General features: G+C 39.4%; 1 long non-coding RNA gene across 1 annotated transcript; it reads left to right on the top strand.

Moving 5' to 3' along the window:
* Positions 1–1,125: 1,125 nt before the first annotated feature.
* On the top strand, positions 1,126–5,304 carry LOC121393377. Its single transcript, XR_005961035.1, has 2 exons — positions 1,126–2,171; positions 4,161–5,304. It is a non-coding gene; the product is annotated as an uncharacterized LOC121393377 (long non-coding RNA).
* The last annotated feature ends 3,004 nt before the right edge of the window (positions 5,305–8,308 follow it).

Here is an 8,308-nt window from a genome sequence, read left to right as displayed (position 1 = left end):
CAGGGACTTAGCCCTGCCCTTATAATGTCAACTTCCAACAGAACATAAACAGAAGCTTTAAGCGACTTTTGGCAATAAGTTGTGATAAATGGAACATTTTCTAATTAGACTAGTGTTGTTGTTAATGACCTGAAGGTTGTTATGTTATGTGCAGTTTGTGTGAGTGTGTGGAAGGGTTAGTGTGAGTATGTGAGTGTGTGTAGGTTTGGATGCTGGGTTTCATTTCCGTTGGTTGAACTTGATGGACTTTGGTCATTTTTCAACCCAACTTAACTATTTAAATTAAGTGCCGGCAATTATAAGCTTTTTCAACTTGGTAGTGATTTCTTTCCCAGAGACCTCCACAAGTTTAATTAATTTATCCATACCAAACAAATTCTTAATTAGTGGCATTTCTCTAAGGGGCAGATTTACTAAGGGTCGAAGTGAATTCAAGGGAATTTTCTACTTTGAATTTACTTCGACTTCTATTCGAAGTAAAAATCGTTCAAATATTCGACAATTTGATAATTAAAGTACTGTCTCTTTAAAAAAAACTTTGACTTCAATACTTATCAAATTAAACCTGCCAAAGTGCTAAGTTAGCCTATGGGGACCTTCTACAACATTTTTCTAAGTCTTTACACATCGAATAAAAATCCTTCGATCGGTCGCTAAAATCGTTCGAATCGTTCAAATTTTTATTTGACCACAGGATTGCAAACTTTGATGAAAAAACTTCGAATTCGATATTTGAATTAGAAGTTTTTTAATTTGATGGTCGAATTCCGAATTTTTTTGTACTTCGATAAATCTGAAGTCATTTTTAACAGGGCGTTATCTGTGGAGCACTTTCTCTGAGTGTTTTCTGTGTCAATGATGAATGAGTGCTACAATGCTGAGATAAAATAAATCAAAATTGCCGCCCCAGAAGTGTCTACACATATATACGTAAAATTTACATACAATAGCTGTTATTTGTCTCCCGGTGGCCATTCTGTTTGGAGATTTCAATGGATTGCAGTGGCAATTCTATCTCTGTGATATCACTCAGAAAAGGAGCTTTGTGCGATTCTTGACAACATGCAATTTGAAATCGTATCATTATTGTTACAACTGGCGATTAATATTATTCCTAATTGAGAGACAAAACAAAGCCTTTTTGTCAAAACTCGCCTTAAAAAAATCATGGTGACTAACCTCCTCATCGGTCAGTACTCGTGTAACTATCCCTTTAAGATAGAGGCCCAAACCTTTGAGCATCTCCAGGTGTTCACTTGTCCTTTATTTTTATTTTTTTTGGCTTTTTCCCAGTGGCCATGAACTTTGTTTTTATTGACCAAATGTTTGGTTTCCCTCATTTCTGGAGCTAGCATTTCCAGGAGGTCTGAAGGCATCTCCCTCCCCTACTTCTTGGGTTCAAGTTACCCTTTATGATCCAACAATCGGCCAGGCCACCCAGGCAAGTAGAAGGTTACAAATTCATGAAAACAGAAAATTAAAATTTATTGACTCTGTATGCTAACGTCTTACTCCACTTCTTACACACCAGCCTCACATTTTCAGACCAAAACAGGAAAATAGAGAAGTTTTCAAATTACTGTCAGTACTCGTTGTATTTGTAGTATGCAATTGAGACACAGAAATGTTCACATTCTGGCATGTAGTGTTTTTTTTTAGAGTCTAAACACCACAGAACTCATGAGACATTTAAGCTTCACTAACATCAGTGACCTCTTGGCCTAACATGACCTAAGTAATTTATATTTGACTATAGATCTGGGAAAATCCCACCAGGTGAGGAGAATACCTGCCCATAGATGATGTCCTTCGCTTATGGGCCTAGAGCCAATTTGTTTGTCCCAGGGCAAATTTATCGGACCAATTGGTGGCTTTACCAAACAATAGGATCTACTCGTTTGCAGTAATTTTAAAACATTTAGTAGAGTAAACAGTCTGCACAAGTTCCAGAAATTCAAAACAGCCAATTAGACATTTTCTTACAACCTGCTGATGTGTTGGGTTTCTTTACCTGGTGACAACTTTGTGACTTTTATCCCATTGTGACATTCATTTTTAGGCAAAGAAATGGTTCACCAAGTAGGAACTCAGACAACTTTCTAGATTAATTCTAGGTGAAGACTTGCTATGGACTCATGGATATCTCCATCTGCTGTTCTTAAATCCAAAAGGTAAGGAGAAGTGGTTGAGTCCCAAAGATGACAAATGAATCATTTCAAGGGCCTATGTGATTCATCACTCATGTAAATAGCCAAATAAATCTGATGCAATCGAAAATGTAAAAACATGGAGGAAAAAACAGCATTTCAATCGCATGTGTGTGCACCACATACAGTCCCTATGCCTCGCCAATATGAGCAAACATTGAACCAGTATGTTGTGCTGCGGGAGCAATGAAACATATCTCATCATCTTTCACAGGCAAAAATCAATGTTAAGTAGCCTGCCCTGAGCCCGATTCTGTAACAAATCATATATTATTAACACAAGTCTTTTGTAAAAAGTTCCTGCCGACAAGGTTACTTTGTAAGTTAAAACGTTTCCACATACAGCTCTATGGCATAACAGCTGCTGGTATTTCCATGATAAAGTTGATGTATATTTTGACGGAGCATCTGTCATTGTAGCCTTTTAAGCCAGGAGGTTAGAGAAGCACTTAGTACAATCAGGTGGACCATTAGTGATGTTAACAGAACCTACTGTATGCATTGTTTATCTGCTGGAAAAAAGGATATTGATGCCTATTAATAATACCCTGTTAGTGGGCCACTTTGCCTTTGTTTGATTCCCTTTTGTATTAATCTAATTAAAACAGTAATAGGAGGATGTATAATGATCCCTCTTGTTTTATTTCCTCTAGTTTCTAGTTGAAGGTGAAACAAACCCAAAGTGCAGTTTCTGTCTTGCTTAAGCTGCCAAGGAAGGTTGGTTAGACGTCACTCAACAGTTGACCAAGTAAAATAAGTCAGCAGTAGCTTTAATGCACAACAATATGGTAGAGTGCTTCCACCCCTGATCATGTACCCTTTGTGGTACCAGGTGCTACACCGGAGGACCCACTCCTGCCATGCGGGTCATGTAGGTACATAGAAGAAATTCCACACTGAATGCTGAAAAAAGTGTTAAATTTATTCACCCAAATACATACGTTGCCCTTGTCTGTATGTACAGATGCAGCCACTTTGGTTTGTCTGTTTGACACAGAATAACTAAACACAGATATCCCATTTATCTCATTTAACACAGAAAACTGTGTCACAACAACCCATCTAATTAAAGCATTCACCATTGTGAACAATGGAGCTTTGGTATGCTAATGAAAAGGTTAAATGCATTAAATGAGTTAAGATGACTTAAGATAACACAGTTTCTTCAATTACCCCTGAGTCATGACGCATTTAACTCACAAATCCAAGTGGCTTCATCTGTATTTGGGTGAATAAATTTAACACTTTTTTCAGCATTCAGTGTGCCACTGGAATTTCTTCTAAGCAGTAGCTTTAATGGACCTAACTTTATGCCAGGATCAATGACCAATCCTATTGGTTAATACAGGAATAGAGCAAAGGAGCAACTACCATGCACAGCTTGACCAGCAGCAATAGGTGCCATTAGCTGTGGACATTGGCATCAGTTGAGTTTTAAGGTTTGAATATCACGCCTAATAGGTTTGCTTGTGTTGCATCTAGAATTCCCTGATCCCTGGAACCTAGAGGATAGAATGTCAGCCTGTCTGTACTCATGAGGCCTAGGAGGTGAGGCTTAGGTACACCACTGCATGCCCCTAAACAATGTTCAGCAGGATCTGTACGTTCATAACCTATACAAAGAAACACCATAAAGCTGTGCCAACATAGGAATCCTCTGTACAAGGCATAATTCAGCAGGAACAGTCCCTTATGTTTAATTATAACTACCATAACTTGATGCCAACTTAGATGTCCCCCTTCCAGGAAAAGCCCCCAAGTTTGCCCAAGTTAGTTTTCAGCTTAGATATTGCCCTGTAGACTTTCTGAGCCTTCACGCATGCACTCCAGGCCATCTCACATATCTGTCATCACTAACCTGGGCATTGACTATTAGAGTACAACTAATCTCAGCTAAATAGATGTTTTCTTGCATTCTTAAGGCATATATTGTTTACTGTTCTTTACCCCTAGTAGGAGGCAGGATGTGTTGGAGGTCATTTGAACACAATTATGAAGAATGAACAGAAACTTTTCTTTGCAAAAAAAAAAAAATTCAAGGTTCAGCTTCTGACAAAGCAAAAATCAAGGTAACGTGCATTTCAAACCTTGAATAAAGATAAATGTCATGGGGAAGAAAAACAAAATCAAAAAAATAGATGCTTCCATCCACATCTATACTGATGGCAATGACATTAACACAAATGTAGGTTCAAGATGATGACATTTAGTGCTCAGCCTCTAGGGGGACATTTTTATACAATGTGCTGGGGTGACTCAGATCCCCCCTAGTCAGATACCAAAAAAAAATATGTGAAATGAAATTATCCATATGCTAAGCAGTGATTCAAGACACAGAATAGATTTACTGGGTTTTCATTATTAATGTTTTCACCTATTTCTTTATGCATTGAGTCTACCGTATCCTAATATTCACCAGAATTGCAAAGTCCTCTGTACAACACACCAGCAAGGGTACCGCTGGAGAAATGCCCTTACAATGATATTTTTATGTTCACCCGCCTGCTCAAGGGGTCTGTTGACTAATGTGATACCGTCATCCAGTGTTGGACAGGGGGAGGGTCCTACTTGAAAACCAGAGACTCACCTCAGCTAAGAGGGGCCCTCTGTCACTTCAATTGACCATACCCACTTCCAGCACTTTTATTTGCACTGCCACTGATTGATCGCTGGAATCCAGACCCCAGCACTCCACCAAGGCACTTTATAGACTTTCCATTTGAGCGGACCATGGGACCAGGACCAGGTCCCACCGGATTTTCTCCCATTGGGCCAGTCCGACACTGCCATCATCTCACAATGTTTTGGCCCCTGTTAGGGGCACTGTCTCCATGAGGCGAGTTGAGAAACTCAACTCAGGTGGCAGCAGCCCTCAAGTTAGCAGGGGCAGCAAAAAAGCAGCTCCTGGTAATTTAGGAGCTGAAACTCAGATTTCTTTTCTGTGTATTTCCTTTACTTTTACAAATCAAACGTGTTTGTGTATTTCATGTGTGGCCCCAGGCAATTTTTATTTTTCCAATGTGGCCCTGCGAGCCAAAAGTTTGGACAAACCTGATATAAACAAAGGAATAAATGCTTTTACGTAGGGCTATCCCACTGAAGGCCTCCCAGCTTTATGATATTTTACATGGCCTTCAACCTGCTCAAGGGGTCCATTGGGTGAAATTAGAAATACAATGTACACAAGAGAAAGCATTTGAAGAATAAGCAAAGCACATTCTGAGAGAAAGGATGTGAAAGATGCCCCATGCATCCTCTTGGGCTCCACAATAACACTTCTTCATAATTATATGAGAACCCAACATCCATTCGTTGAGGTTAAATGTTTAGTGAATGTTTTAAGGGTTTGCAGCAAAATGTATCTAACAAAGAAGTATCCAGAACCAAAATAATTGAAATAAGAACACAAAGAAAGATTGCTTTATCCATAACAGACCTGTAAACTTACTAGATAGGTCTTAAGTCCAAAGGCTCTTTTGCTCATGATTTTATACATATGGTGCTCAATGGAAACTCCATGGTCCTGGAACTACCACCTGCCCTCATGTCATCTCTTTATATCACTGGTTCAAGTTTCATTTATTGATTACATTCCGTGCCAATGTCTCAGGGGTTATGTAGCTGAAGAATGCACCCATACTTATTGCTTCTCTACACCATAAGTGGTTTGAAGGCACTTTGCAAGCTTTCATCCTCTTGACCCATGGGATAATCCAATCCACTGTTTCTCAGAAAGGCCGCACTCTTTTACCCTTCCACCAGTCAATACCAGATGATCAGTGTAGTTATAATTGGGCCAAGCAGGCTGCAGATGGTGCTTGTTCTCTTTGAGGTGGATGTTGGTGGCAGGTGGACATAGCCTGACACATCTTTATGAGTGCAATGGTTGCATTGGCTTAAAAGTTATGGACTTCTCCGAACACGATGTGCCCAGAGGCAGAACAAGAGTTTCACAAACATATTAAAGTTGCTTCATCCTGAGGACAATCCTTACTGAAGTACTTGCTTCCATACAGAGATATCCAAGAAGCGTTTGCAGCGCTGCAAAAGAAATGCTACTGTTCATCATATCAATTGTTTCTGTAGAAAGTAAAAGAGAATCAGCCATGTAAGAAATGAAACTCAATAATGAATCTAAGTGCATCATTGTTATCCAGAGATAAAGGAAATACATGTTATGTTCACCATTAAAAGTGTAAAAGGCAAATATACACATCTGTATCCAATGCCAGTCAAATCAATATGGTTGCACTAAAAAAGTGTTTTATCGTTGGGTTTATTGAAAGGAATAGTTTACTTCTTTATTAACTTTCTTGTTATAATGTAAAGCAAGAAAGATAAAACAGTGGACAGTGGCTCAATGGGGTATATTTATCAAAGAGTGAAGTTAAAGATCTCCAAAGTCTGCTAGAGCAAAATTCCGCCAATCTCTTTTCATTGCTATGGGATTTTGAAAGGTGTATTTATCAAAGGATGAACTTTCACTTTCACCGATTGATACTCTTTTAAAAATCCCCTAGAAATTAACGGAGAGAGGCGGAATTTCACTCTAGAGGACTGTGGTGATCTCTAACGTTACTCTTTGATAAATCTTTGATAAATATACCCCTTTGTCTCTTGAAGAGGCAGTTAAACCCCTTTTCAACACTATTTCATTATTAGTTCTTCATTCTTATGAGGTAAAGTCTTCAGGTGGAAGATGTGAAGGGATTGTTTATACAAAGGGACAGCATGAGAATTTTCACCTAAACCTCACCCTAACTGACCTTTAGGTTGGGCCTTGGAGAGGAAAAACTCATTCCCCTCAATGCTCACCAATCACCATAAATGGTCTTCAGGCTGAGCCACTGTCTTAGATGGGATCACTGCCTTAGATGCATTCTGAAAAATAAAGACCCAGCCTTCTCAAAAGAAACAGAAATGTATCTAGTTAGCCAAAGGACCCAGTACACAAGGAAAAACCAGGGCTACAGTCAAAAACTGGTCAACAAGGTACAGGTATGTACCCATGGGAGACAGGGGGCACAACATTGATGCACAATTCCAACACTAATGGATGTAAAATACACCAAGAAAGTGCAAAATGTCTTGTTGGGTTGGGTTGGGTTGACAGGCTGAGCCAAAGGTGTGCATGGTTTTGACCCAGATCAACGTAAATTCAGGACCATTTGCAGGTACAGCAATCTGATAACATGGCGCATCTCCTTCCTAATCAGTGATATGGTGCATGGACAAGTAGAATGGATACAATACTTTTAGATAATATTCAACATTCTCCTCTCCATCTGTTAGAAGAGTATCTTACAACATAGCTTCACATTTGTGTCATCCTTATGACTGTTCTGTGTCATGAATGTTGTGCTTGTACGCTTTTGTTCCATCTCTTCCTTCAAATGATTCAAAATTGAATATTACAGTTAAAAGCTTTCTTACCCTCTGCACAATTTGTTATATTTGCGATTGCAGATATGTCGGGAAGTTGTGTCTGACAGAGTCGCACCTGATGTGTACAATTTTGCACAAAATGGATGCAATAGTGTTGATTTGGGATTGCATGATTTTTAATACTCTGCAACATCATTATATCTGCGACTGATACTTTAGACCAAATCTGCTGAGCGTATTAACACAACCCCTTTAGGTAGAGGTAGCTCCAGGCCCCCTGCATCAATAGGGGCACTTACACATGTTTTGGAACAGGAGGAGAGATGGACACACTGGCACCAAAGTGCAGAACTGCAAGGATCATATTTGGAGGAAAGTACCTTTAATGATGGCATCAAAGCACTTTACGACAAGTGCATTTTTGCACAGCCACAGTTATATATGACCTCATTGTTGTGCTAAGCACACACATTTGTTTGTTATGAAAATTGTGCACCTATTGATGCAGGGGAACCCTGGAACTACCCCAGCCTGAACCTGGTGGCATTTCCAGCTTTCCCTCAGCGGGCTATTCAATCGGTGCAACAGATTTGCGCCCAGATGTGATGCCATCCCCTATAGAGCACTGCAAAATAATCCCATCTATGTCAGTGCTACTTGGCACTCAAATGGTACAGACAAGAGGAGTAAATAATTATACCATGATAAAACAGGAT

The sequence above is a fragment of the Xenopus laevis genome, chromosome 4S (assembly GCF_017654675.1).
Source record: "Xenopus laevis strain J_2021 chromosome 4S, Xenopus_laevis_v10.1, whole genome shotgun sequence".
Lineage (NCBI taxonomy): Eukaryota > Metazoa > Chordata > Amphibia > Anura > Pipidae > Xenopus > Xenopus laevis.
This window is presented reverse-complemented; position numbering and strand designations above follow the sequence as displayed.